Source organism: Anser cygnoides, chromosome 9 (genome assembly GCF_040182565.1).
Source record: "Anser cygnoides isolate HZ-2024a breed goose chromosome 9, Taihu_goose_T2T_genome, whole genome shotgun sequence".
NCBI classification, from domain to species: Eukaryota; Metazoa; Chordata; class Aves; order Anseriformes; family Anatidae; genus Anser; species Anser cygnoides.
This window is the reverse complement of record NC_089881.1, coordinates 5,134,524-5,162,212: the sequence shown is the minus strand read 5'-3', so window position 1 is coordinate 5,162,212 and position 27,689 is coordinate 5,134,524. Positions and strand designations below refer to the sequence as shown.

The window sequence follows — 27,689 nt, the reverse complement described above, 5'->3', positions numbered from 1 at the left end:
ACCAAATTCAATGGTCTTATTTGGAAATAGGAGGTTCTTATCTTCAGCAAGTTTCTAAATAGGTCCATGGCAATGGAGAAGAGTATCCATTCCAGACTGCAAGCCAACCTCCCTCTTTCAAAATGCAAAAAGAGAAGAAAAGAAACGATGTTCTCACTTAAAACTCTTTCAGACATAGGCAAAGACTTGTCCATTTTTCTTTTTAGTCATTGGATACTTTCATTGGCTTAATAAACTTTAAATGTTGGAGTCAATAAAAGTCTAGACTTTGCCATGGGGTCAGTAGTTGAAAAAGACTGTTTTCTCTCCTGACCTCTGACTTTCAATTTTCTCCCTGCTTATGGCCAACTAAGAAAAGCTGCCAAAGTTTATAGGCCAGGTTGGCTCATTTAACCAGAAGCGAATCTCACCTCCACACTAAAGCACTGGGGGTTTCCTCTAATACAGTCAATGTCAGCTATAACGAGTCCCTGTTAATAATTAACTGAATTTCTGTTGGAACTGCCTGAAAATTTCTTTTGCTTCTTGTCAGGTACCATCACTGTGCAGTAGCGTGCTCTAGTCTAATTGGCTGCGTAATGGGCAAGTGCATCTGTCTTGTATGACTTGACCATTCTTTCACCGTTTTCTCTATGGCACAGCATTTCAAAGAAATGCCTAAAAGGGCAAATTTGTCATGTTGCCTCGACGTAGTAAAGGCTCGGCAATGGGCGTGGCACTGTGTTGTATAGTAAGCATATTTTTTGGTGTGTTCTGGCTAATGTAAGGTGTAACACAATGTAATATCTCTGATCACTTTGCTCTGGTAGCACACCTTATTTCAAATGAGTTTGCTACAGCTCTTGTATTTTCCCTAGGGCTCAGGACTTAGGTCTTTTCTCCCCAGTACAGTCTGTCATCCTGACGCGGCATATTTAGACCAAACAGACCCCTGTTCCTTGGCTGACTTCTGACTCTCCAGATCGCTCCAGGATACTGTTTATGGCTGTTTTCTAAGCCCATGGCCAGGCATGCGTGGGCTGACAGAGCTACTGAAAAGAACCAAGATGTTCCAAGACTTAGACTTAGCTGGAGGGGTTTTATCAGCATAAACATGGCAAATCCAAACAGAGTCCAGCACTTGTCCCTGTCAGCCCTGCTGGAAATAATAGCGTGTTAGGCTGGTAGTAAGTGGGCTATACAGAGTACATTAGCAAAGGGAATCTTGATATGACTCATTTCTTACACTTGCTCTTAGTCACAGCTGTACTCCTGAGTCTCGACACTCCTGAGGAAAGACCTAAATCCATACTAGAAGGAGCAGAGGAGCAGAGCATTTCATTTTCAGATCAGCCATTCTGTTTGCCAACCACTATTTTCTTTTGTACGGAGTTATGCCGGAAATAATAATCTGTTTAAAAAAAATAATACAGAGGGTCATTATTATTATTTAGTTTATTTGTTATATGTCACTAATGTGGAGCAAGATTTATTTTTTGTTTGGGTTCCAAAGGAGAAAGGTCATTTGTTTTGCCTGAAGGCTCAAGATTTAGTCATTGGTGTAGTTATTTTCCTGGTTCCAGCACTGTCCTTTCCAGGATATGTGTCCTGCTATTTAAACTATCCCCTCAGTTGAATAGACTTAACTCTGTTGGAGTTCATGTCCTGACCTGCACCCAGCATCACATGAGATTGGATTTTAAAAAACAAAGCCTTGAGGATTTGAGCAGCTTTAGTCTCCTGGAAGAGACGAGGAATACATGGGATCTCTGAACTGATAGGCTTTATTCCTCGACCTAACTAGGTTTTGCCTTTTCATTCTAATGTGACAGAAAATAAAGTATGGTCTCAGTATTTCCCAGCTTATGAGGGCTCTCCGCTACTGAAAACCCCATACACCGCACATCGACAGCTCTCCAAAATTCTGTGGAAGCAGACTGTGTCTGCTGAACCAGGCAGGGCAGCAGGCTGGGACAGGGCTCAGGCAGACTTTCTTTGCTGAGCAAAGCTGCTAGTTCTTATGAGGTACCTTGGAGAAGCCTTAAGATAGTCTTCTTTCACGTGAGAGCATCCATTGAGCTGACCCCCACTTTGCATTTATTGGACTGTAAACCTCATTTACACGGTACAAAAAACGGGAGCATGTTAAAAAAAAAAAATAAGAGCATGCAGGTATTTTTGCCATCTCATGTGCCTTTGTATTGTGTGAGTGATTTTAGAAATCCGCTGTTTCAAAACCTAAAATTTTGCCGTGTAGTTGCACAATGCTGAGGTGCTGTCATGGAGCTCGCTTTCCCTGCAGGTATCTCACTGGCACGTTTGTGTTCAGAGCTTTGTGCGGTGCTATAATGTCTTTCTAGTTTCAAGCTCAGCTGAAAACTGCCTCTCAACTTTTGCAGTCTCTACTCAAGTTCTGTGAGGAAGAGGGTCTTAAATGGAGATGCAGGCTTTGAACTTGGGGTTGTATTCTAGTTCTCACCCTGACTTCCAAGGCAGAGGCCTGTTCTAATTGCTTGATATTTCAGTGCTTGGTCAGCATCATAAATTCTCATATTGAAGTGGGTCTTCGACTCTGTTATCAAATGGATGTGCAAATGCAGACCAGCATTTTTAAGAAACAGCACCTGGAGGTGATCCCTGAGGTCTGTATGTGCAGGTGTGTGACTTGTGGTCAGATTTGAAAAAGAAGGGAGCACTTGCACTGTTAGGGCTGTTGAGGTTCTGGATTGGGAGGACTGTGCTACATGATGAACCCTCTTCTTTCCAACAGGCCCTCTTGATAGACCTTGACCCTCTCCCTCCCAGAGCTGAGCACGGCTGTGACCTGTCATTGCTGCTCTGCAATCTCCTGTGAAAGGCACTACCAAAGGTAACTCCTGCTGCTGGAAGGAAGGACTACTGGAGGACCAACCTATGCTGCTTCCTTTTCCTGAGTGAGAATTGCCTGCTTCAGGTATTAATAATTCAAAGCTGATATTTCTGCACCATTTAGGAAGAATCTGGTGGCCCAAATGGCTCCAAGAATAGCTTCCCTTCATTATTTTTTAATGTGAACATTTCAGTTTATTTCATCATCCAGGGATGTTCTTGCTAAAATGATATATGTCACCCTGCTGGACACAGATGAAGCATTAAACATCCTACACTAGTGTTTTTACTTGAACGTTCGGTTGACAGAGAGCGAAAAGTCCTGTCTCTCAAGATCGTGTTATCTCTATCTGCCTCTCCAGAGGTATAGATATAGTATTGTGAGATCTTGATATTGTTGTTGCAAACAAGTGGCCTGCAAGCTGTCCTGTGCACTGCATCGGTTACGTGCTTGATGAATGTAAACCTTCCTGACAGATCTCAGGGAGGCTGTAGCTGCTGCAAGATCTCACTGTACTACAGAGCACTACCAAACAGCAAGGAGTCTTTTGCTGCGAATGTTTCCTTGAGGTCATTGCAACAATATTCCTATCTATCACACAAGCAAACCTCTGCGGTAGCATCACTTGTCTGTCATGTTTAATTTGAAACACAGCTGCGAGGCAGGCTGTCAGTGTAAGGAAGAAACATCAAACTGCTGGGGGAGACTGTCTTTAAACCTGCTGCTGGTTACATCCTTGCTACCCCCAAAAACAACACGTGGAAAGGAACCCTTCCTCACTGTGTTCATTTGTGTTGTTGTCATTGTTGGTTTTGGTTTTTTACAACAGGCTGTATTCTGAGGACAAGTAGCTGGACTCTTTCCTCAGGATAGTCGTTCTGTTATCCTTTTTTTTTTTTTCAATCATACTGATGAGCCAGCTGGAGCCCAGCCTGAGAGACAGGCATATGAGCAAGTATATAGAAGAGGACTGTTGCTTCATACGCAGTCTCAATACGATGTAGAAAACAGCAGGTGGCTATGATGAGCTGAGCACAAGGTAAGAGTGAGAGAGCTGCAACTGGTGTATGAAGCATTACTCAGAGCAGAGCAGCTCCCAAGTCATTCTCTGCAGCTTGTAAGAAGAGAGGCTGGGGGAAATTTTAATTTTACTTTAAATGAAAGTCTGTTAGCCTATTGCACAACAAAATCAGGTGGTGGGGACACTGGCAAATATTTATTGGCTGAAATACTATGCCAGTATTTACTGCCTTTGTGCCTCCCCAGACTACCAAAAATTTGTGCCTAAACTATTAGATGAATAGTTACAATAAAGCTGTAGGTTGCTCTTGGATGCATCAGTTTCCAGTCCCATGTCCCCCCCAGCCCTCCCACCCCTGGGAAATGTATTTCTCAGGCCACGCTATTTCCCAGTAGGGTAGGTAGGGCACTGCCTGGTGGCTCAGCATGGCAGAAAAATGTTGGAGGTCCAGTGGGGAAGGTGTTTCTCCACCTCTTCCATCTCCACCTTCCCCACTCCAGCCATGTCTCCCCTACTGTTTTGCCTCTGGTTGGTTCATTTGGTGCTCGCTTGGACACGTAGGAAGCAATTTAACTAACAGAACAAAAAGCTTCACAATTTTCCTGGCCAGCTAAATCCAACCAGCTGCTGAGGCTGGTGCCTGGCAGACAGGAAGGGGTCGGGCTGCCCAGCTAGGGGCAGGAACAGGAAGAAAAAGAAACGCACGAGAAGAGGGAGGGTCTTTTGTCTTGGCTGTGACCAAACGCTGGTGCCAGTGAAACCACAGGAATGGTCTGAGCAGGGGGGGATCCAGGATAGAGCCTTGGTTCCTGGATGGTTTGGTGATGGTGGAATGCTAGACATCCAAATCCTGCTCTTCACAAAGATAACGTGCTGCACGCCATCACAAATCAACCCCAGTTGTCTGAGAACCCTTATTTCTACACAGACAGATTTAAAATGGAAAGTAGTCTCCTCAAGATGTTTTTAGGATTTGCTTATGAGCTATCAAGTGTTGCTTGGTTACATCTCCACACATCTCTAGAACAGAAGTTGTATTTACATTTCAGAAGATGGGAAAAATTTCCCTCTGTAATATTTGATGTATTACAATGGCCATGACCATCGTTTGTTTGGTTGTCACAGGCCTGTCACTGGACTGGCTGATTTGGTCCACCCACAACGACAGACCCGAGTGAGTTGCATTTAGGTGATGCACTTTTTTTTAATTTATTTTTTAATATTCTCTAAATACAGGTGTGTTGGAAAAAAATATATTGATTTAGGAAAGTGCCAACTCTGCTCCTAAGTTAGATGTGTAAATGCATAAAGCTCTTATTTTATATGGAGCTGTGAAATATGGAGTTTTGCTGAAATTATAAACAAACAAAAGTCACACATCCAATTAATATTTTTAATTATTATCACTATGGTTATGTTCCTGGTGTGGACTGCTTGAACTGTCTCTGTTGTGATGAAATTTGCTCACCAATGTGCTTTCCCTTCCTATGATCTGAGACATCAGCCTTTATCTAAGCAGCAGTCTTGGTGGCGTCAGGGGGAATTTTGCCTGCTTTAGAGTATCTTTGTGGAAGCTCTTTGACCCATTTTTCAATGATACAGCTTGCCAGGACTGTGTGAGCGTTCTGATATACCTTCCCATCCATACACACGACTATGACTGCTGTCTTTCAGAGCCACAACGTTTTAAAATGCGTTTCTCCAAGCATTCGGTATCTGTCTGCAGACAGAAGTGAAGAGCCAGCAGAATTTAAAACAAACAGACAAAAAACTTAAAGCATTGTTTGTTTTCTTGTTTTTCCTTTTTCCCCAGATGTGCTATAATTGGTTATTCTAGTTCATCCTACCTTCAGAACCTAATGGCTGAAAACCTAGGGTAGGAAGAGGCCTGGAGAAATTTGTGAAGCCACTGTTTTCTTTCTGTAAATTACTAAAATCTTACAGGTAGAAGAATGAATTTAACCTTATAGGAACTCACCAGTGCATTTAGCACTGTCTTCCTTGAGGATTTTCAGTTACCGAATAAATCAGTACACGCAACAGTAAAAAAGCAAAGTGAAACTTAATCTTTACCTGTTTATTCAAATCGCTGGAAGCTTGAGGCACTGCTGATGAGCTGCAGCCATGCAGTCACGTCCGCCAAGGCTGTGCAGATAACGCGTGTTTATTTGATAGCTGAACCACATCTTACTCTCATTAGTTGGGAATGATTCATGAGGTCTGAGAAGGCTTTTCCAACTCTTTTTTTTCTTTTTTTTTTTTTTTTAAACTTTGGAGTGGCTAAAGTCATGTCTGAAATACATGAGAACCCTGGCCTGATGTAGGAAGCAACCTTCCTCGTTTCACGCCCTGTGCCTCTTCTTGCTGAAGTTGCATTTGTTATTTTCACCATCTTTCCCAGCACTGGAAATGGGGAGTCTCTCAACAGGGAGAAACGATAGGAAAGCATCTGGGGACTGTGAGTGACATAGTGCATCACCTGGGGAACTACTGTGGGTACCAGTGAGGGACAGCAGCAGGAGACTGGGTGGGCAGGAAGATCCCACCAGGGAGAAGAAGTCCTGTCCATGTTCGCAGCCCAGGATCCCCTTCTAGATCCTGTCCTCTAGGGAGGGCTGAGGAAGGAGGGCAGTGATGGAGCTCAGAACTCCCTCGTTGCTGCTGAGGCCAGCAATAAATATTTGGCCAGCAGTAAATATTTGGCCACCTCACTGCCCCAGGAGCCTCTGCATCGTTGGTGCCCAGCAGGCAAGCTTCAGCAGGAAGGGCGGGCAACATTCGCTCGCCAAAAGCACGTTGTGGGGGTGTCTGTTGGGTCTGCTCTTAGCATTTGGGAAAGAGTTCAGAAAGTCTAAAGTCTTTTAAAGACTTTCTAAACTAATACCTATTTCTTGAGCATTTCTTTAGCTGTAGGAGGTTATTTTCGAGAAAACAATGTGTACTTCTGCTGTGGTCTCTTAAGAACCATATTCCTAGTTTGTTCTTTTTTTTTTTCCCCCAACAACAAAAACTGCAGAATAGTACAAGAAAAACTCAAAAGATGAGGGTATGTTTTACTGATGAAGAGAATAATTTTAAATTTGCAATCTCTTCTAAATAGGCACAGAATACCAAGGACCTTATAAAATTTCTAATAATTAAGTGCAATTACTGTCCTAAATTTCCAGACGTGAAAATTGAATATGGATTCTGGTTTCTGGAAACAGTGTGAGATAGCAAGTTATTAAAGCTATGAAGCAGTTTGCAGTGTGTAATAAATACATATAATTACTTGCAGAAAATGGGATTACTGTCGTAAAAAGAAATTGAAACGCTATTACCATCACCATATGTCACAGTTTGTGTTCTACAGTAAGTCACAATTCTGATAGTTCATTTATAATGCTGGCACGTCAGTAAGGAGAAAACTAAGGCTTATAATAATATTTTCATTTAGTATAGAGGTTTTCATAAGACAACAACAACTTGAATCTGCTGTTACCTTAACTTTAAATCTCTATTTATTGAGAAAAACCTGTTGAGGAATTGTTCTTTTCTAGCAGTGGAGGCTGAACCAGCACCTTCCACCTCCTGCATTGCTCAAGGGCTATACAGGAAGGTGACAAAATTAATTGGGGTGTTGGAAATGGTTGTTGATAGTGCTAGAAGGTTAGGCAGATGTTATTGTGCATTTGTGTTGGAAAAAGACTGGTGAAATGGGTAACTTCAGCAGCACACTGAAAAACATTCAGATTGGGAGGAAATTATCAAGTTGCAGCAGTAAAACTGTGGATATGACAGACATCAGTTCATAACAGTGTTCAGTTGTGTTAGACTTGCCATAAAATATCTGTTTCTTGGGGGTTATTGAATGTTTGGAGAGCTGTTTTCCACTGAACCAGCCTGTCTACCCACTAATTTCTTGGAATCAGAACTGCTGGATTGTTACACAGGGTCCAAGGGCAGATTAAAAAAATAATAATAATATTAAAAAAAAAAAGCATGCCTGCACTGAAATAAGAACTGGTTACCGTCTCTGTAATTCATGGAGAATCTGAATAACACATGAAGTGTGTTTGGAAGCGTTCTGCATAAAAGCAGATAGGGGTTTCCTGAGGTTGTATTTCAGTCTGAGCAGACCATCGGCCACAGTTGAGAAGAGCATCATGACTCCTCGCCCATAACGAGCTCTGTGTGTCATCCTGCTCGCTCTCCAGGTGCCTGCGTCCCCTCACTTTCTGCAGGCCGGATGAGGCCTACTTGGCTCCGGGGTGGCTGTGGGGCTGCTCCGGGCTGGGGCTGCGCAGCCCCTGGCAATGCTCCAGCTTTCCACGAGGGGTGCAGGACCCTCTCCCGGGGGCCAGCAGTGCCCCTAACCCAGCTCATCAACCCATGGCCACAAGTGCCGGGCGTGGGGCTCCTGCACCAGCTGGAGCTGGGGTGCTGTGAAGTGTGTGCTTGGGTTGACCTCTAGTGGCTGTAGGGAAGAGAGGGCCAGACCTTCAGGTGGGCGAAGCATGAATGGCTGTGCTGAGCTCTTGGAGCGCCCTCAGCCCGGCTAACCTGCCATGGATATATGCATTACCTTCTGTATGCTGATCCCTGGATGTAAATTAACATTCTGCGCTTGACCTGTTTTCCTGTGGGCCTTTCTTCCAGAAAGGATGTGTTTTCCATATGAAAGGTGCTGCCCTAGCACAGAGCTGCAATACTATGAAGGCCATAATTCATGACTTCACGTCCATGCCCTTCATGAGATAGCTTTTGTGATCTCCTACGATGTGCTTGGTCGTTTCACATTCTTGATACGCAGTCTTCTATCTCCACGAGCACCTTGAGCAAGACTGCTCAGGAAACCATCTTCACGGGGCAGAATGGGAGCAGGGCATGCCTGAGCTAGGCTTTCGTGAGCCATTGTATTAGAAACAGGGATTTAAAGATCTGTGGGTTGTGTACTTCGGGTATGTACTTCTCTTCCGGTCAAGGCATTGACATTTTGGTTGGGATAGGAAAGATTTCTGGACTTTTCAGAAGATTCTGTGAAATAACTCTTTATTTCCCCTTTTCATTGAGAAGCAAGAGCCACTTAGTGGTGTTGCTGATGGTACAGGCAAACTGAAAGGATCATTGTGATCCTGTATAGTGGAGGCCCTGAGGCAGCCCTTGGCGTCGCATTGCTGAGCTGGAGCTCAGCCCGGTCCTTATGCCTTCCAGGTAGATGGTCAGCCTCACTAGAGCCTGTCTGAGGAAGGCAACATTTATCCCAACTTTATCTCATAACTTAGCTGTAATTGAATCCAGCACCGAAAGCCTTGGTTTGGAAACTGTTGGAAAAAAAAAAAAATCAAAACAACAACAACAGCAAAAATCTCACACCTGTAACCAAAATTGGGCATAAATAATTGATAATAGATAAAATTTGCTGAAATATCTCAAGGATGCTATCTGTCTTCTTGCCAGTTTTTATACTGAATAACCAAAAGGTTTTAGTGGAGATAGATGATATATTTAACATCAGGTACTTTGTGCACACTGTTCTCACAGTTGCCTGTAATTTTAAAATTGCACTGGGGACTAAAGGAGACTAGCGATAGGAAAATGAACACCAGGGTAATCAATACAGCACTCCAAAAGGGAAGCAAATGGAATAACGTGTCTAGCACACATCACGATAATACTGAGGAAGCTTCACCACCTGCCCTCCAGCTGGGACCCTGCTCATGCAGGGTCTGGCAGGGACCTGAAGGCTTCTGCGCTCTGGTGCGTGTCTCGGATGTGTCCAAGCTTTTCTTGTAGAGAAACTGCAGTGCAAGCATGATTGCTCTTCTGAAGCTCTTCACTGGCCTCAAGACGCTTGAGGCTACAAAATAACTGAACTAGAGATGATATTCCTGATAGCTTTTTTTTTTTTTTTTCAGATATATCACCTGGTTTAAATAAAAGATTACTTTTTCTCATACACCTGTCTTGTTAAGAAGAAAAGAGTGCAGTATAGAAGATGATGGCTGTATCCTAGATACAGGTGTGAGTGTGTTGCCTGTTAATGTCAGTGAAATGATGAGGCAATTTCTTCCCTTTTTGTCAGTCTTTTCCTGTAATTAGACAGAAGCTAATGAGTAACCTGATTTATATGTTTAGTTTAGGTTTTTGTGAGCTTTAGATGATAGGAATCAAGCAGAGTGCACAAATTTTAACTTGTTTGTATAGGATCCTGTAAATCAAGACCATAGATTTAGATTTCCTGATCTTCATCTCACTTCTTTAACATATTTTTGAATAAACAGCTGAGAGCTTAGGGCTTCTGTTTACTGTCATTAGCATCACTTCTTCTACACATTACCAGCTTATTTTACTTCCACATTATGCCTGTGAATTAACACATCAGGTCAGTGGGTGGAATCTCATCTCCTTTGAAATCAGGGGGCAAACCCCCTTTTCACATGGGCTGGTTAGGAGTTCAGCCTGACTCTGACCGCTGCAGTAACACATTTTGTCATACAGTTAACCTTCCCCGCTCCTCCTGTTAGTCCTCCAAATTGGAAGAGTCGAGTATGTCTGGTAATTGATAAGCAGATTGCTTAAAGGCCCCGAAAGCCTCTGAAGTTAAAAACCGGTATTAGAGGCTGATTGCAAATTCATCCAGCCAAAAAGCACGTCATAGGGATGGGGCTGGTTATGTTTAAGCAGGAGGCCTGCAACTTGCATTTTTTCATCATTGATGGCATAATATTCTTACTGCCTTCTGCTGTAAACAATTTTAGTCTAACAGACATCAGAGTTTGTGTTTACACTCAAAAAAAAAAAAAGGTAATTTTTATTGTTAAACTTCTTTCTGTGGTCTGTCTTTGGCAGACTGCCTTACTACTTATATGGTATGTGTTCAAACCAGAAACCTTGAACAACGTAAAACAGTTACCAACTTCTGTTTCCAGTGCTCTTGTTTCTTTAGAGGGTGTGCAGTCAAATGAAAACAATAACATAAATTCAGTGCCACAGCAGCTATTTTCAAGAGGAAAGTAAAAGACAGCTGTAGAGAAACCTGTATTTTCTGCTTATTATTAACAAAGTCGCTGTTCTGGAAAGCTTTGTGAAACTTGTTCTGAATTTAATCTTGCTTCTGAAGGCTGTCTTCCTAGAATATGTAAATATTGAAATCCAAGAAACTGAGGAGGAGGAGGGAATGGAGTGAGTCAAAGTCATTTGTGTTTATTGTTGGAGCCGTATTGTTTGAGGTGCGCTGATCAGAGAAATAGCGTACAGAAATGTCAAGTCATTTGTAAATCAGAGGTGTACATGCACTCATCTCTCCACTGGTGTTTTTCGTGACTGGCAATGTGAAGAACAGATTTAACTAGGAGGAAGCTATATATTCATCCCTTTATACGAATTAATATGATTATCGACCCCCCTAAGCAATATTATTATGTGTTTGGAAATTTCTTTGTGAATACTTATGCCAAAAATCATTATTTCCTAAACTAGGTCCAAATAGCTTTTGGTATTTCTAGCTGTGGGATATTTGAAGGCTGAACTGAAGTCTCTTCATGTGATGGAAATAATCACTGTGTAGTGGAAAATAAACACTGTCCTTTGTAGTGTCTCTGTTTAGAGCAGGCAAATGGCTGAAAGTATTATGCAAAAGTTTTTATTCTCCTTACTCTCCGTTTCGAGGTAACAATCTTAGCACTCCAATCAGTGGCTTTTGCTGTGTAGCAGTCCTTTGTGCGTTCTTGCTTTCAAGTAGAGCAACTTCCTTAGTCTGTAAAAATTCTTCATATTCATTGAGAGCATCACAAGCCATCTGCCATTCTTGAACTCCCCTGAAAACTCAGCTCTGCTGGTCTCAGCTTGACTTACAGGAGTTTTTCTTCTCTCTCTCCCCCTTTTTAATTGTATTATTCTATACCTTCTATCCTTCTATTGTGGGCAGCTAAAAAATATCTAAGATGGAAAAAGGTGTGCCAAATGACTATTTGATTTGTTAATAAATATATAAATAATCTACCAATTCCTTGCCCGACTTGCTACGTTTTGTTAAGCATTCGTTTCTGTTCTTCCTTCTCAATTTTGTGGACAAAGGTTGGAAGAACGCATGTCTTTCGAGCATGGCACAATGTGCATCAAAAGCAACGTTCCCACCCACTTAAGTGGAAACAGCCAGATGCCTAAATGTCTGCTTGACTGAGGTGGGAATACTGAGGTTGTATTCCTTTCTTTGGAGGGGAAACATTTAGAGACAAATTCAAAATTAAATAGCAAATTTCTCTTGGAGAGACTGTTGGAGTTTAAAGACCAGACTCTCTTGACAGTAACAAAAGAACCCCCCTGCTCCCCCCCCCCCCCCCCCCTTTTTTTTTTTGAACAAATTTAATTGGTTCTTTTGCCAGGTAAAGTTCAAATGTAATGAGACATTTTGTTAATGCGGATGTTGTTGTGTGTGTGTTGTATATCCATGTCCTTGAAATGTGGTTGTTATAGCAACAGGCTTAACTATTAAACAGGTTTTTGTCTTATATCTGCTTCATAGCATGTAATGTAATTAGGATTTGCAGCATCTTTAAATATCATGCTAGCTAATCAAGGATACGAATATCACTTACCTTCCTAAGTAAATTAGCTACAAAGTATTGTTTTTCCCCAAAGGCATTATCTCTACAATGTGTGTATTATTAGTCTGCCTAGTTCTTTCTGCCTTGATGTGAAGAAAAAAAAAAATTAATCTACATATGCGGAGTTAAAATGTGCCAAAACAGTTAGATTTCTGGAAAATCAGATTCCAAGTGTAGCCTTTCAGCATTTGAAAGTCTTATCCAAACTCTGCATCTGCAGTTCATAATTCACAGTGCAGTGCTAGCTATCACTGCGATCACGTTGCTCCGAGCCTGTTCTGCAGTGTTCCCAGCACAGGACTGGGTTAGACAAGCAGTCTGGTGAAATGCGTACTTTTGAGATGTCATTTTGGATCGGCTTTTCACTTAAAATTTTCTCAAAATTAAACTCTTCTCTGCTGCTTGTGTTTTCAGCTCAAAATTAAACTATTTGCAGAATTACCTGTGTTAGGATCTGAAGGTGGGAGTGATCTCTAAAGTTCATTTTCCTTCCCAGCCCCTAATCTACAGGAGGGTGAGGGTGGGAAGCGAAGGGAGAAACCTTTAATTTCTATTTGCATCACCAGGTGTGCCCCAGGCAGAAACAACACAGCCGTGGAAAACGTTCTGCAGTCCCCAACCATGGGGAGCTGAGCGCAACAGCACAGCAGTGAAATGCCTCCATAAACACCAGAAAACAGGCAATATGAGGTCACCCGCAGATCAGACTGGTGCTGTGGTCATTCTTGCAGGCAGCAGCTCCTCGTGGCCATGGAGCACTTGACATAATGTTGTTCTCCTTCCATCTGAAGTCTGCCTTTTGGAGCCCTTGGCTTTCTTCTGGGCTGTCAGTTTGGGTTGCTTTGTTTTCCTTTGAGACTCTGAAAAAGGAAAATGCTGCTTAATGTGAAATAATTGCTTGCAGGAAGAACTGAGCTTGTGCTGCAGTTTGTACAGCAGCTTGATGGGTTGAGGGGCCTTTCGAGGCAGCTTTGTTGTCGCTTGCTCTTTACAGCTGAAGTATTTAACTTCCCTGGCTGACAACATGTCTTGTGACTAAGGATTTGTGTCTTAGAGTTTGGATCCAAACTCTGATGACTGCAATGAGAGAAGGCCTTAAAAGTCCTGAGGAAGGAGGGGGCGGGGAGGTGTACTGTATTTAAAAATAAGAAGCCTGAGGTCTAATCATTACAATGAGTATTTGCACAATCAGGTGAGCGTGCTTAGAGAAGGCAGACCTGCACTGCAGCCAGGTAGCAACTGGTGCAACAAGAGACTTTTAGCCATTTGTGCATTTTAAGCATCATCTTTGCATATGTCATTGTAGCAAATGAGCATATACAAATGGTTTGAAATTAATTTTTGCACAAACTAAATGCTTCTTTCTGGGACCTCTGGTTGGAAACTTCACACAATATTGATAGTCTTGTTAGTGGGTACTATTGTTCTGCAAGAAAGAAGTGCTACTGATGAATTTTAACTAATTATTTTTAATAAGTGAACTTTTCTTCATCAAACTTCCTGGGTTTAAAATGAGTAATAGGGGATCTGTTACTCTGAAGGCTGCAGGGCTGTATGGTTATTCTTATGGTATGGAGCCTCCAATACATTTCAGTAAGTATGTTTCCAAAATTAGCAGATATGCAGGATTTGCTCATTTGTTGCCATGTGCACAAAACCAAATTTGTCTAGGGTTAACTTGCTAAGCCTCCAGACCAACTTTTAATGGCAAGATGACAAACGGTCTCTGGAGACAGTGCGTTTGGTTTAAGGGAAAGATGAATCTAGGATGAAAGAAACAGCATTTTTGCTCTTTCCATTTTGCTTGTGTTAAAAATAGATGGGAAATCTTAGTCATGCCTTTAATGGCTGTCTTCAAATTGGTACCATAAGTTTGTAAATTGTCTTCTGTCAGCGTAAAAAACAGCTATTGCCAAAACTCATATGATACGCTTGCACAATATGACCTTTTATTTTTGAAAATGCAGTTTTCAACTCAGCCTCCAAACTCTGAAATCCCTGGTTTCAGAAACGTTTAATTTGCTTTGCAAATCTCTCTGCTGTTCTCTCAGTCTGTGCTCTCCCCGTAGCTCATCCTACATGAGGGTGTGGATGTTTCTTCTGGATGCTTCTTCTCCTGCTCATTAATTGACCCCTGGACTGACACTGGCAGAGGTGTTGGCTCCTGTGGGAGGACAGGCACCGGTGGGAGCAAACCAGCCTGGATTCCCTTCTGGAAACGAAGCAGTGGCAGGACCCACAGAGGGAGAATTGCTCCCCTGGGGCTGCTGGGACCCAGAAGTTCCTGCCTGAGTTGTGCTCCATGGTGTGTAGGAGCATCACCTCTGCCCTAGGCTGGTGGCATGCTGCACAACTTCACAGGACCAGCCTTGAGATATAGCTGGAGGTGCAGGATCCCACCAGCACCAACTCACCCTGCCTCCTTCTGGCACTGTGTATGGATACTGCCAGTCTTCCTACACGTCCTGAGGCAGCAAAGAAACATCTACCAGAGGTGGTGACAGGTGATTCAGCAGGAGCTCTGGTGACTCATCTAGCTGCTGAGGAGATTAAAATCAATTCCTGCTTCAGAAAATGACAAACTGCCCTTTGGTGTCACCCATTAATCTACAGCGACTGCTGGGCTGGAAAGAAAACAGTCCCTATTTATTAACATAGCCACGAGAGGGAGCTCATAAATCCCATGACTGCAACAAGGACATATGGAAATGGACCAATGTAGAGATTTTAAATTCACTTATTAGAAAACAGCTGGTTGTTATTTAATTCAAATAAACTTTTTTTACACTTTCTGAAGGTTTTTTAGAAGCTTTCTTGAAGGTGTTAGTATATTTAGCAGACAAGTTGATGCAACACCATTTAGGTCTTGTTTGAGATTATTCTGTTTGTTGTATTTTGGTTGAAACTTAATCAAATTCTTCTCTTAGTTTAATTATATATATAGATAGATAGATAAACTCCTGCTTCTCATGTTCAGCACTATCAGTACAGAAACCTCAGCTACAGACAGTATTATTCCACAGCATTGACTGAGTTTGAATATGCATATAAAATGAGGGCTTCCTTTCCCTAGAATTTAACTTTATGTATGTATAAAATGAATATATATGTATATGTATATATGGTCAGAGCTGACCAGTGGTCTTTAGAAGAGTGGTACAGGCTTTTGTGGCTCTACTTCAATTCCTTTAAATTTGTATGAAGTTCCAGAGGAAGTTCAAAAAAACAAAGGGGACCCAGAATTTCTGTCTTTAATAGCACATTGCAAAACAACTGTTTGGAGAGCACGTGAGAGGATGGCACTTTTCAGCAAAACCAGCCGCTAACTGATGGACATTACAGAGGGTTTTTTTGGGCAAGCCAGCAGGTCTTTGTCTTTTTGAGTTGCCCATGGGGAGATGATACACCGTCCTGAGGGGCACGTGATAGTGCTGAACGTCAGAAGCAGGACAGTGCAGCGTGTGTCCCATGTTTCATTCCTCAAAGACCTACAGGCTAACATACTTTCCATAAGTTATATGCAAAAATTTAATCACACCTTAATCAATTGGAGAAAGAATTCACAAATCTTTCTGAACAGCAGAAACTGTGCAGTTGGTATGCTGAAGGGAATAATATCTGGTAATTAATCATCAGTTTAAAATTTTTCTTCTTTTCCATTTTTTTTCTTTTCTCTGTTTAATGTGCTGGTGATGCAGGTGTTAGCTGGATATTTTTTCAATATCATCTACATTCCTTAGGGTATCTTGGAAAGAAAAAATAGTCTTGAAGCAAAAAGCGCAGTAGTCCTCAACTTTTCATATATCTATGTAACTCTGGAGTAATTTCAAAAGTTTTCTTTTTTTCACTTTTTTCCACTTAAGTTTCTAAAATGAGTAATCAGCTTCATCTTGCGATTATTCTCATTTATATGTCTGATTTATTTCCCTGACTGGCCCTTTAGCTGCATCCCTGAGTTCATCCCCTCTAGATTCCCACAGTTTCCCCAATCAGATCTGAAGTTTGCTTTGGAGGGGACCCTGGATTGTTCTCCTGATGTATAATCCGTAACTCCCATTTGTGTGAACATGGAACGGATGACACAGTATAGAGCATCCAGGTGGCTGTCATTTTTTCTTCTTCTTTCAGGGTTGCTGGTTGATGTCTGAGAAGTTACGTGAACTTTTTTTGCTGAGAAAAATGTGCCGTATTGATGGAATTTTCAATCTTATTCAAATGTCAGGCAATCTGCTGGCAGAAATTAGCGTTTTCATCTCTTGACTCCTTGACCTTAATAACCAACAGAAATATCGAACCAACCTTTTAAAACTGAGATTACTCATTTAAATCCAATTGGAAAAGATGGTGATGGTAAGGAGACAAATGTCTAGGAATTTGGGCAGCTAAGTTATATTCGTCAGACACAGGCTTTTAAGTCTGGTCATTTCCCTATTGATTACAAGTTTGGGGCTGTTCGTAGAGATCAGTTCGTTGGCCTAGACGTTACAGATTGGTGTGAGCTTTTCTATTTCCTTGCAAAATGTGCCACTAGGATGGAACATCTTGTGCTCCTCTGTTTCTTGTTGCTAAGTACCCGTTCTTCACAGTTGCACCTTAAGGTATAAATTTAATAATCCTGTGCTGTTTACTCTCTTTCGTACAGAGCCACAAGATTTCCAGTAATATGAAGGAATATATATATATTTTAAGGTCAAATTGTACATTAATCCATCTAAGTTGGAGAGAATCATATTATTGAACTGGTTTCCCAGCTGGTCTAAATTTCTATGCATGTATTGAAATTAACTGATGTTTGCCAGTTAAGATGTTGGCCTAATATTAATTTGATGCTTTGGAAAGTGCATTTTTTCTGACAAATGCTTTATTGGAAAGAAAATGAATGGCAGAGAAAGAAAAACAGGATTTCAAATTCTAAATCACTATTTTTCCTGGAATATTATCTTGCTTCTATGAAGATAGCTTGCCTTGAAGCTTAAGACCTGGGCAAATATCAACACTGCTATGTTGTAACAGTGCGAAGAAAACCCAACCAAGCAACAATAAAAAAAAAAAAAAAGTTATACCATTTCTATTGTGATGAATGTCAGGGATCCATACTTATGGATCTGTGGAAAGCCTAAAATCCTGACACAATTTATATTGTTTCCTTATATTAAGAGCTTTAACAATGGACCACAGCTGTGTTGCTGTGGTATTTAACACTCCTGCTTTGGATTTGGTACCTAAGAGCAAAACTTATCTGCCATTTTGACTTCTCAGGTACTTAAAGGGTTATGGAGAATATCTGTGTTGTAGAAAAATGGGAGTGTGTTATATACGGTTCCTATTTGTTGCATGACATCTTTGCCCTGCTGAATAAGTTAAGATGTTGACTTAGATACCCTGCATGTCTAGAGAATTCTAAGAAGTTTGCCTTTCTCTGAACCTTCTTGCCTTGCACTTATTTTTCCAGTGAGTTTAAGCAAGAATCCCACTTTAAAAATGTGTTTGAATTCTAGTTATATTCACTTCTGGAGCTGGCCAAGAACATTCAGGTTTGGGACCACCTTTCCTTGTTTTCTTGTGAATCAAAAAGGTGCACTGTATTTCTCCACTACATATTTGCAGAAACAGTTATTGCCAGTTCTCTAAATTAAATCAGAGCAAGTCAGCATTTTTTGGTTTGCTTCAAAGTATGGTTAACAAAATAGCTCCCTAAAGCACACAACGATTTTTGGTTTTGTTTCTCAAGATGAAATGATGGAAAAAGGGCCATTGTTTGGGATCTGCAATGGGACCTTCAATGGCAGAACCACGCATTATCAGACAATTATGTTTGATGAGCTGTGCATCTAAACATGACCATCTCCAAACACATTCAAATACTATGTGCGATATTTGAATTTTAGCAGAGTACTCTTCTTTTTTCCCGTGTGTTTCTTTTTTGCTCACAGTTTCTCTTTGCTCTTTCAAGAGTTGGGGGTTTTTTAGAAAGCTGCCAATGAGTTCCCATTACAGTTTGTTACTGAGCACCTCAGAGCTATGGGAAAGTACACAGGAACACTCTGCTCTTTCACTTCAAGTGGGTAATTAACTGCCTAAACTACTTGTGGACTTCTTTCAAATCACAGAATTGTTTAAGATATGATAGATGACCAGGTATTTTCAGAGAAATGTTAATAATAACGTAATGTACATCTTCTGGTAGCAATGAAATTTTTATTTTCTGGCTGCCTTCATTCCAGAGCAAGGCTATGGTTTTGCTCTCTAAGGAAGGATATCACAGTAGGCATGCTGTGTGCCATCAGTCCTCCATGAAGATGCTATGTTCAACTCAGTATAATTTCTAAGAACCCCTTCTTAGGGAATGCTGTCAAAGTCTTTTGTAGGGCTGTCTCACATCCCATAGGAAAGGAAATTCAAGATGTGTTTCCTCTTGCCAAGCAAGTCCTTCAGCCTGGGAAATCTTGGCAATAATTCATGATAGCCTGAGCTGATCACCCACTTTGGGTGATTTGGCGAGGTAGAATAGGTTGGGCACTATCCTCTTGAAGGCTAAGCTTTAGTTGGCAAAGAGGTAATAGTTAAGGTGATCTTTTCCAGTCCAGCAGACAAAGCACTTTTTTAAAGTGGTCTCTATAAAGCACTTAAAAGTTTGTAAACACAGCAAATAGTTAAAAATAACCATTGTTATTTCTTTATTGTTTTTTTTCTAAATGCCTTGAACTGTACGTTCTAATCTAAGACGATTAAGAAATATCTCCTCATAACCCTTCCCACAAATGTCCTTTATACACTACTGAAAGAACTATCTACTGCTTTAGCATAATACCCTCACAACTTGCTGTATATTGGCTCATCTCCATTATGACATCCTTAACTATAATCTGCAGCTGATCTTTTAGGCTTCCCAGTAGGATCAAAGACTATTTCCTAACTATCAAAATGGTTTCCCAAGAGTTTCCTTCCCTTCCTGTGGATTCAGTGCCACCACAGAGTGATTTATTAATTCATTTACTTACCATTCTGCCATTCTGGTGTTTGGTTGGTCTTGTTTTGTTTTGTTCTTTTGTTTTGTTTTGTTTTCCTCACGGTTATCTATGTAGCTTAACTTACAGATGCAAATGGCAAGTAGTGTGGACCTGTGCTTTGCTTGCTACATGGGTCTGTACCTGGGGCGAGAGGCAAATGCGTTAGTCCTCAGGAGCTCATAGGTCTGGACCAAAGGGTGACCTGTAAGTTAGAAACATGCTGTCATGGGGAAAATGCATGTTTATGATGGGGAGAGGGGAGAAGGGAGAAATATGCCATTTCGGGTGAATAGCTCATTTCTATTTTCTGTGTTTACCTCACTGATGTGCCAAAAACAGGCAAGTCTATGATCTATTCCTCTATTGAGAGAGATGCACAGAATAAAGACGGGCGTCAGGCTGCAAAGAAAAAGCAGAGTGAGTTGGATCAATCCAAAAGCACTTACCCACTCCAAAGAGCAGAAATAAGAACAAAAGGGATAAACAAAGAAACCTAAATCCCACATCAGCAGCCCAATATTAGAAGGATGATTAAGATTATGGGCCTAAGGGAATGTGTACGTTGCAATACTGAACATGGAGTACCTAACTTTTAGGCTACCTAGAAAAGTTGGCAGGCCTGACTGACCTGTGCAGGCTGTGTGTAAGATATTGCATTGGTGAACTGAAGGCGTGGGGATGCTGTGCAGGTAACTGTCTCCAGAAGCCATTAGGAAATGCATGTAAGCAACTTACAACTGCAGAGGAAATAAGATGTTTGATGTTGAACTTTGTGTGTCTACACTGATACTAGAAGGGAAAAGGAAGCATAGCTCTACTATATGGGGGAAAAAATGCCAACTAAATAATCTATGCCATGAGCGTGGATCTCTCTGGCTACATTCTTTCTGTTGTACTACCGGTCTGCATTGAATGGGCAGGTGCTGGAGCCATGTCAAGGTTACTTGGTTCTTCATGTGAGATTTACTGACTGGCAATAATTCTGAAATTATCCTGGACAAGAACAGGAGCTAGCAAAGCATGTCTGTGATGTGTCCATAGTAGTCCTTCTGCTTCTGAGGTGGGTGCTGAGAGCCTCTCTAGGTGCTTTTCCTACTGTGACAACAGCCCTTGGAGCATTGCCCCAGCATAACCTGGCAGAGAAATGGTGAGGTGTCCCAGTCCCTCTGATGGACTTCTTTTGTTACGACATACATCCTCTGCCCTCCAAAGGCTGCTCACTGAAATGCTGAATTGCACAGAGATGAAGTCTACTCAACAGAAGGGTGTTCTTAATGCAATTTTTTTCGATTCTTAATAATGATAATTAAATCATTACTTGATGTTTGTTACAGCATCTACTGAAACCAGAGAGACACATTTCTTTAACTGCAGCAGGTCTCAGATTAAGGCCTTTAGCAACACAGAAATTGTCCCTTATCAGGCCAACATAATAGTTCTCATGGGTCCAAAAAATACCGCCAGTTCCATTCCTGTGCTGGGCTCTGTTTCCCACCTCCAGCCTAAAACACATTCGAGCTTGATGCTGTTGCGGTGCTGTCCATGCACGAAGCTCCCATTCATACAGGCAGAGGAACTAACCTGTCATTTAATCAGGTGGCTTCTTGTTGTGTTTGGTAGGTGACAGCCCTGCCTCATGCTTGGAGCAAGGGCTGCACGGTGTGGCTGTCGGGCAGGCTGCTCTTCTCTAGTCTGAGTAAAGATCGATGTGTGATGGATGACATGGTGGTGCCCGTGCTGTCTGTACACCATGCGGCATGCAACCAACCATTGGCAGCTCTTTCCTTTGATATGGATGAAGTTCTGTGAAAATAGTTTTGACTCCTTTCGTATCTTGAAAATCTAGTGCAATGAAACAATGCTGCTTTGGTGGGAAGTGAATTTGGATTTGCGTTTTGACTCTCAGTTGTGCTCTTTGTGGTTAACTTAGCCCTCAAATTAATGAGTCCACATGGTGTTTTTTTCAATATTCTACCCTAAATTTGCACAAAAGTTTGCTCTTAATGAACCCGAGCAAATTCCAGTGCCAGTTACTACTCATCAACCTTTCAGATCCTTTATGCAAATGTGCACATGCCATACCCTGCTCGGCTCTATTTATAACTGAATGCTGCTGCTTTGTGCTGAAATGCTTGCTTATGGCAACCAATGCAATCAGCTAATTCATTAATTAGCCAAAGACTTTTTAACTCTGGTGTTGCACTTCAGCCTTACTGTTCGGAAGAGCAACTGAAAGTTGTTTAGATTTCTAATGAGGCTGGAGTAAAGCTGTTCTGGTAATCAACCCACACGTTTTTTTTCCAACATTTACTATACCATTGCATAATGAATTGAGGCATATTTTTCTCAAAAGAGATGAGAAAACGGATAAAATTTTATAAGCTCCCAGTCTGTATTTCTCTTTCTTACAATTGCCTTTAGAATGAAGATATTTTAATGAGTGCTAATTATACGATTAAAATGTCAAGTATTTGTGTCTCTTCTATGAGAAATGCTATAATCTATGCAAACTCACCAGTATCTCTTTGGATCCCAACAACATGCTGGTGGGCAGCTGTGACCCCCACTGAAAACATGCTTGCAAATCTACCTAAATTAAGGAGAGCAGATGTTAACTAAAGAAAAGAGGATGCAACGTGCCCAGCACACTCTCTCTTCCCTCCTTTGATTGACCAGGCATGAGTATGCTCCTTGCGTCAGGTCGCGTAGCCTGCACAGGGGCAGCACAGGAACCAAGAGAACATTCCCTGGAAGCCCTGCAGTGTGCTGTGATGGTGAGGTCTCTGTGGTGGCAAAGGGAATGAGTGGAGGTCTCTGTGGTGGCAGAGGGAACGAGTACAGGATAGGGCCATGGCTTGAATGGAGAGACTGGTTTTCCTCTTTGTTCTGGACAAATTTCTGATTCCTTGCATCGCCTCTAAAATCTGGTGCAAAATACCATGCCAGTACCATCAGAATTGTGGGATGCGCCTACAAATCTTGAGTGTCTCAGGTAAGCCCAGAGATTTGGTATCTGTAACCTAAATGCTGTTAGGGCTTGAATCTGAGACTATTTTCTTGTAGTTCTCTGCTCTTCAGTCTCTGACCTAAGCTTTACTGTTAAGAATTAAAGATTTTTTGTCCAGACCTGACAAGTGAAATGAGTCATGAAATAACGCTAGATAGGTAATTTAACATGGGACTGTAAGATGTTTCAACTATTTTGGTAGCCCATGATTTACAGTCCTGTTTGTGAGACAAATATCCTCTTCGGTTCCTGATTTTCTTGTTTCTTATAAAACTGCCCTGTTCTTACTGTATTTGCAAATACGGTATCCCTTATTTGTGTAGGTGGAAACACATGTGCAATGAGACTACTCGAAGTTATCACCGTCACAAGCCTGGAAGACTATTGGAATTGAGCAGATGGACAGGATGACTATGAGCTCCATGTTTTAAACCACGGGGATGAGCAAGGTGTCAGAAGCAAAGAACTGGGTCAGAAAGGTAATCCCATCGTTCAGTGACTGCTGGCGGGCCACAGGGCACAGCAAGGGGCAGGGAGGGACAAGTTAATGGCAGTATCTGTGTCTCTCGGAAGTGTTCATGCTCTCTATTATTGCAGTGATACACAGGCTTGATTTCTTGAAAGTATGAAGCATGAAAAGTGATGACTTGATCTGTTAGACATGCCTGTGTAATGGTTACCTATATTTTTTGGCTGGCCCTGTCCTCCCACCTCAGACTGAGAGAAAACAGCAGGTCACCGTTTGGCTCGGGGTGGTGTGGGAGACCAGTGTGCGGCCATTTGCTGCACAAAGGTGGCAGCCAGGCTGTCCTGCCCTCCTAAACCTGCTGCCGCATCACACTTAGCCTTCTTTATGGCCCTGCTGCACTTCATGCTGCTGCCAACAGCACACAGCGTCTTGCGTCATTGGCACTGAACAGAGCATCTGTAACAAGAGAAAGATCAGGAAAGAACAGCGTTTCGAAACTCTGCTGTTACAGACAGTTCAGCTGCTGTCTGAAAAGGTGCAAAGGGGCCCTGCTCTGCAGTATGAAAAACAAGCACAAGGGCTGCATGGAGAGAAGAAACTTCATCCTGTGCTGACGCTGCTGGCTGCGTCACTCCCCTTGGCCTGACTCAGCACTGCCACACACACCACACACCTCCCAGCGGGCACCAGCCGCTGCCCAAGCCGAATCGTGCAGGGTTCTGCACCTTGCTGGTGGTCCCAAACAGCAATCTAGATCTTTCGCTCTTACTGAGCATGGCTGTGTCTTGCTTCAAGCTGCTGCCAAGGGAGGATGCGTGACTGCCGCGCTCCCTGCAGCAGGAGATGCTCTCGTGCTTCAGCAGTGCTGTTGCCATGGCTTTGTCCTGGTGTACATGAGATCAGAGGCTGGCTCCCTGCCACCGAGCATGGCATTTGCAAGAACTGGACGGAATTATGCTTGTCATTGTTTGCTTTTTGTTTTTCCCGAGCAAGAGTAACAATAGTACTGCTGACCAAACCCTCACCTTGAGAAAGATGTGGTGTCGGTGTTTTCTTACGGAAGCCCAACAGAACTAAAACAAACCAGAGGACCAGTCCCTAAATCTGAACGCTGTGGCTGTGGGTGTGTTTTCAGTGCTTTCATCTTCAGTGGCATGTTTAACAACTCTTGTTGTTGCTTGGCTAAGTGAGGACTGGGAGGCAGGAGACCCAACACCAACTCTCCAGCTCTGCCAGAGATTCTGGGTAGATCAGGGTAAATGGCTGGATCTCTTGATGCTATTTGTCCCCTTCCAAAAAGGAGAAGGAACTGTATGTAACTTCTGCATTTTGAGTCTTTAGATGATATTGATGAGATCCTGGAGTGGTTCTGCAACGGCCCTCTACTAGGAGCGTATGGGGCAAGAATCAGATTTTTAAATTGCTAAGTATATGAGTGCAGGAAGGCGATGCAGGTGTAGGTAAGGTAGTAAGGAGACAAACCTGGTGAACAAAGAAGTTTCTCTGATGCCCTTCTCTTAAGTGGTTGGAAATATTTTTTGGAACAGGGATTTTCCTTTCCTTTATGCATGTATATCATGTGTATACTGAATTCAGCTGTGCATTGTATATGCACAGCATTCAGAACTTGGGGCTGTGGTACGAATAATTGGGTAGGTTGAACAAAATTTCCTCCATTTAAAATGTTGCAAAGTTTTCTGAAAAATGTTAAAATTAAAATACATTCATAAATGTTGAGCCTCTAGCATTCTGTATATGAGGAGACAGCTTCCTGTAAGAGAGTTATTTTTTATTTTCATTATCCTTTTATGAAGGCTTAAATTATCTTGAGTTATTCAATAAAACCCACAAAATTGCTCTTTACGCAATTACTCAGAGAGAGTGTTCCATTATGTGACAGTCACACAACCACATAATATCCCTTTCATCTATAACTTTCTGCTACTTTTGCCCGCTAAGTGTCTGAGAAAGTAAGGCAGGATTAAAATATTCCAATGGACACATGCTGGCCTGGGTGTTGATCATGCCCAGGGAAAAAATCAACAGATTACCACATGGTCCAAAGAGGCCTATTTGTTAGGAGAAATAGTGCGGATGTGCCAGATTGCCCTAAACAGGATTGTGTGATTTGACTTGCTTTCATAACTTCAGAGCATCTGATTTCTTTCTTATCCTAAGCACTGATCTTCTGGTGGCTGAGTTTTCCTGCAGTCTAGTATCCAGAAAGTACCCAGAAAGAAAGATGGTAGCACCAAGCATTGAGACAATTAAACTTTTGACTAAGGACTCGGTGGGTTTTCAGGAGCACTTAAACGTATGAGTTTGAGAGTCTTATTTTTGGAGCCTGGTCCTTTTGGATTCCAACCTGTAAAAGAAAGAAAACATCACTTCTCCATGCCAGTGAGGTACTGTGAGCATAAGTATGTTAAAAATCACGAAGCACTTCAATACTGTGGTAATGGAGGCTATATAACAAGGATGGGCAGAAAACCAAGAAAGCTTTTTATATATTTCAATTCAGTTTTTGAAATCTAACGACACTGAGCCAAGTCCTTGGTGGGTATAAGCAGTTTCACTGAATCATTGAGAACCAGGCTGGTTGAAAATTTTGCAGACGTTTCTATGATGTGAGCTGCTTAGCCTTACAGCCACATGAGAAGGCTTTCCAGTGAGACCCTGGGCGTGGTGCTGCAGCCGTAGATTGCCAGAGCCACACTATGTACCAGTGAGATGCTCCGAGATGTGCACCAGCCGTGCTTGGTCAATGGAACTCATGGATTTATTAAGTCTTGAAAAGCCCCCAGGGAGGATAAAAGGCTGGATAATAAACCACCTCCGAAAATATGGCATTTTAAGGTATATCAAAGTTTCCTTTAAGAAAGGCAAATTACATTTTTACTTTTGATGTCTGCAGGCTGAATCTTTTTCAGCCTAAGATCCATTAAAGGACTTACTGTACAGGGCTGACTGAGTGAATGGTTTAATGATAAACAGTCAAACAGCGCCAAAGCCTGAAAAGCTGCAGGTGCAGGTCCCCCAGCAGGGCTCTTTGAAGTCATACTCAACTTTGAAGTGCTCATCAGGTTTTACCTTCACCTTCCAGCAAGCCTCCCAGCTAGCCAGAAAGATTTCCCATCTGTAGCCTTGTTGAAGGCCAGTGGGTAGGTGCTGAGGGCATCTTCGCTTCCTCGGTGCTCGGGGGAGGCTGCAGAAGAGCCACGCTGAAATCTCAGCTCTTTAGGAACAGTTTGGAGTTGGGTGACTTTTGAAGTTTTTCCTGTCTTTATTAGAGGCTTCTGGGGGAAATACATATATAAATAAAAAGTAGGTTCTCCCCAGTGCACTTAATAGATCAGCTTCATTTGGGGGGAATTGGGGGGTTTTGTTTTAAATTTCCGAAGCAAACTGCTCAGTTGAAGTACCTGATTAGCAACTGATTAAAATACAGAGGCTCATGGCCACATCCTGTTGCAGGCTTGTGCATCTTATCCTTGTGAGAAAAATCTCCATAATTTTCTTCAGGCAGGACCATCTTTGTTTCTCACATCCTTATTGCCTGTTTCTTAGGCACAAATAGTCACTTTCAACTTCATGTCCAGGATGTGCTAAATGTTGAAATTTTCTCTCTTTGATGGTGAAAGATACACTACAGGTTAACCTTTAGTATGTTTGATTCTTCCGTGAACTTTGTTATGTGCAGTTACTCATAGATCTGTGTGAGAATATTCTGTGTATAGTATAAGCTGATTCCTTTATTTAATTCAGTAAGTATTCACCTAAAATGCAGATTCATGTCTTTATATTAGGAGAAAACAGACTTCATAAATTGCAGCCTTTTATAAAACCAAGTTTCCAAATGTCTTCAAGATCAAACATAAGGAATGAATCATTTAGTCAAGCCTGTGGTTCTTCGATTGGGTGTTGAATGAATGTGCTTTAATTCGAACCCTCTCAGGGCCGAGTTTCAGTCAGAGCGTTAAAACAAATGCTTGCTCATCTTGGAGCAGAAATGTTCGTCACTGGGCAAAAGTTAGAAAACATTAAAATGTAAAACTAAAATAGCAAACTAGCAAATAAACAAAACCAGGGAAGTATTTTCTTGCCCAATTGTGTTTTTATATATAATAAAAATTCTGCAGATTCTGGACAGGCTGGGTGAGGTGGTTGTTCCCTGTTCCCTACAAGCCAGGTTTGTAAATTCGGGTCAGATGCTAGCAGTTAATGATGCCCTGATGCTGATAGGTGAGCAGAGGAGAGGCATTTGGAGATGCAGGCCAACGGGGCTCTTCCTCTGGATGATTATCCCAGGGGCAGCAGAGCAGATAATGAAAGACCTGGCAGGGAAGGATTTAAAATGAGGGAGGTGTAGGTTCACGTGTGAGTCATGGTGTGAGGCTGGAAGCAGCGTGCAAGGTGTGCTTGTGATGGGATGAGTCAGAGTGGAAAGATACAGGATGCTCAGGCCGGCGATGGCAGCATGTGCCCATCCCAGTGCCGGGATGTGCAGGTCGTCCTGCTGGCTCTCCAGAGGGGATGCAGCTGTGGAGATGTCTTGTCAGGACACCTGAACTCCAAGCTGGTAGGACACGAGCAGGCTCTGCAAGGGAAGCATGGTTTTGGCTTGGCTCTGGACTCAGCCTGCTCAGACATGGTTTGGTCAGGGTGTTCTTTCCCCACAAAGCTCATGGGGTTGTTTTCAGGGTCTTGAGTCAATCTTCTTGTTTCTCTCTTGCTTGTGCAGAGCAA

At 42.1% G+C, this 27,689-nt stretch overlaps 1 long non-coding RNA gene across 4 annotated transcripts in view; it reads left to right on the top strand.

The window, feature by feature from the left end:
* LOC106036214 (uncharacterized) overlaps window positions 1-27,689 on the top strand; it is a 112,489-nt gene that overhangs the window by 62,562 nt on the left and 22,238 nt on the right. For 3 of the 4 annotated variants that reach the window (XR_001207167.3, XR_010833643.1, XR_007163013.2), the window contains 2 exons: window positions 2,750-2,932; window positions 22,798-27,636. This is a non-coding gene — a long non-coding RNA (uncharacterized lncRNA). Of the gene's footprint in view, window positions 1-2,749; window positions 2,933-22,797; window positions 27,637-27,689 lie in introns of those variants that run through there. The other variant, XR_010833644.1, reaches the window with a different exon arrangement.